Below are 2949 nucleotides of genomic sequence, written 5' to 3'. Positions count from 1 at the left end.
GCGGCCGACACGGCGGAGCCGAGGCGGCGATTCTGCTGCAGCCAGACCCCGCCGCGCGGGTCTGCGGCAGGAGGAGGCGCTTCCGAGCTGCCGCCGCCGCCCATGGGCCGGCAGCCGGGGACCCGCGGCGGTCCAGGCCCAGGCCGACCTGCAGCGGGCTGATAAAGCTGTTGCTGTCGGCCTCCTCCCGGTTACAGGGCCGCGCCTCGGCTCCCAGCCAGCGCCCTCTGCCGCCGCCCGGACCAGGGAGAGGATGGGGCCAGGGCCTGCCGAAATGGCGCCCGAGTGAAGGCAGAGCCACACCTGAAGGAGGGCCAGGCCCTGAGGAACCTGATCCCGGAGCGAAGGAAGCAAGAACATCCATCCCATCTTACTGCCAGCCTTGTGTGGATCATGCCAAGGAAGACCGTTGTAGGCTGGCAATCAGGCTTTGTGGTCCTGCATTCACAGTGCACCCTAGCTCTGTCTATGGGTTTGGCCTTCGTCTGGACAAGAGTTCCAGCCAGAGCAAAGCTGCCATTCAGACACCATGCACCTCGCTCCCTGCTCAGGCTAGTGACTTTGGCATCTATATGATGTGCCCATACTTGCACTAGAGCCTACAGTATCTGTATGAACAGCCCTTAATTGTTACTGTTTTCTTCACATTACTGTGTAGGGTACAAGCCACTTACCAAAGAATCAGCTGCCCTTAACCCTGATTTATGAGAAGGAAATTGATTCACCAGCTGATTGATGCAGCTTTCCTCAGGCTGTGCAGTACCAGAGCAAAGAACTACTCCTTGCATACTGTTTTCCTTGATGAGGAGCCTGGGATACCTAAATATTAAGTTTAAAAATTTGAGTCAAGCTTCTTTGAGAATTAACATGAGATTTGTTTTGCAGGAGCACTGTTTGGACAACTACACTTTAAAGTCTGCAAACAAGTAAAATAGTACTAAAAGATCAGGAGAAAACATGATTACAGTCTTGCTGCCACAAGTGGTATTATTTAGGGAAATCGAGGGGTTAGCACACCCACTGTGGGTGCTGAGGGATAGAGTCTCATCCTGGGAAAATCACCACCTTGCCAGAGCTGTTTCCCTTGATATTTGAGTAAATTAGCATCAGCCTTCCTTGCAGCCCTCAGGTGACAAATATTTTGAGACCCATGCTGTGAGGACACAGCAGCCTCACATGAGATGTTTGGTTTTCTGCCTTTCTCATGATCAGCTTCCCTGCCCCATTCTTTGATGCTTTAAGGACGAACTGTATATTTAAGCAAAACCCGATGATCATTTTCCACTGCTTGAGGTGCCTCACAGAACCAAAGCAATCAAAGCCCCTGGACAACAGAGCACCAAGGCCAGCTTTTGGCTGCTGAGGCCGGCACCAAGGTGACACACTGTGACCAGCATTAAGTGCATCCATGGAGCACGTAGGTAGGCCACCGCTGATCCTGCACAGCCTCTAGGAGCAGTGCCGCGTGGGAGCTCCCCCTTGACTGGTCCACAGGCGCCAGGGGAGATGCTTTACTGGCTCCCGGCGAGCAATGCCTCGCTTCCAATTAACGCCTCGCCCAACGTTTCCGTCGCGACGTCCCCTCGGCGCCCCGCGAGGGGGCAGGCGGCCGCCCGCTGCCAGCGCCCGCCGCAGCAGGAGGCGGTTTTTCACGCGCAGAACGCTCGGGCGATGTTTCTGGTGCCTGCGAGATGCCCTCGAAACGGAGGGGTAACCAATCGAGCCCTCGGGCGGGGAACGAGAGAGGCGGGACGGAGCGGAGCTGCTCCGGGCCGCGCAGAGGCCGGGCGAGCCCAGCTGGTCGGTTTCCTCGGCCTCCCCCTGCGCAGAGCCACCCCGCGAGAAAGCAGGGGAGAATCTTGACGTTAACTTCCCGTCCCCACTTTTCAGGGCAGTTTGCAGTGTTGCTGCTTAATTTGCGCCCCGTTTGAAAAGGCAGCACAGAGCGTTGCCACCTCCTGCGGGTGAGGAGAGGTGCCTTGGCCTAACGAAACCCACATTTCCTTAACGAACGAGTTGTTTTTTGAGCAAAACTGTGAGATAGCCTGTAAAAGGGGGGAAAGATCCAATAAAACAAGTAACTTTTTTTCATGGGCAGCATGAGTAGTTTAGTTGTAGCCTGTGAGAAACTGTGCGTGCGCTGTTACAGGTTATGCTGTGGTGCTCCCCAGAGCCAGCACCATTCCTTGTTGCTGTGGAGATACTCTCTATCTCCCACACCAATCCCAGGCTGGCCACCCCACATCTCTAGGGTCTAGCGATTTATTTGGGTCTGGACCACAGTACAGATTGCAAACTTCCTGCCTGGGTGCAACATCGAGAGCCAGGGCTCTTGCCAAACCTGCCGCAGTCTGGTGCCCCTTTCCCTGTGAGGTGCTGGTAGGTACAGCAAATGCAGGGGAGGATACAGGTTAAAGGGAGGCAGGTGCAAGCACCACAAAAAAGGACACACTCAGAAAATTTTAGAGATGTGAGTTTGTCTTTCAGAAAAGTTTCAGGTGCAGCAGGCTGTCCTGCCCAGCCTGTGCTGTCCCCAGGTTATTGGCTGTATAAAAGCTGATGAGGTTATGTGTTGTAAATCAAACTGCAGATGCTAAATTTATATTTAGTTATTGCATGATACTGAAATAGTTTTGTAAACTGTTCTGCAAGGAGAAATGAGTGGACACTGCAGGACAAAAGCCTTTGCAGAGGGGTTGTGGAGTCTCCTTCTCTGGAAACTTTCAAAACCAGCCTGGATGCATTCCTGAGCAGACTACCCTAGGTGATCCTGCACCTAGGGGGGGTTGCACTCTATGATCTCTGGAGGTCTCTTTCAACTTCTAACATTCTGTGGTTCTGATTCTGTGGGTGAAGCAAGCAGTGGAATAGCAACACAGAGCACCAAAACCCCACAATATATGTCTTTTCACAGTGCCATTTGAGGGCAAATTAACCATCTCCATTGTG

This window comes from Indicator indicator, chromosome 2 (assembly GCF_027791375.1).
Source record: "Indicator indicator isolate 239-I01 chromosome 2, UM_Iind_1.1, whole genome shotgun sequence".
Classification (NCBI taxonomy): domain Eukaryota; kingdom Metazoa; phylum Chordata; class Aves; order Piciformes; family Indicatoridae; genus Indicator; species Indicator indicator.
This window is presented reverse-complemented; position numbering follows the sequence as displayed.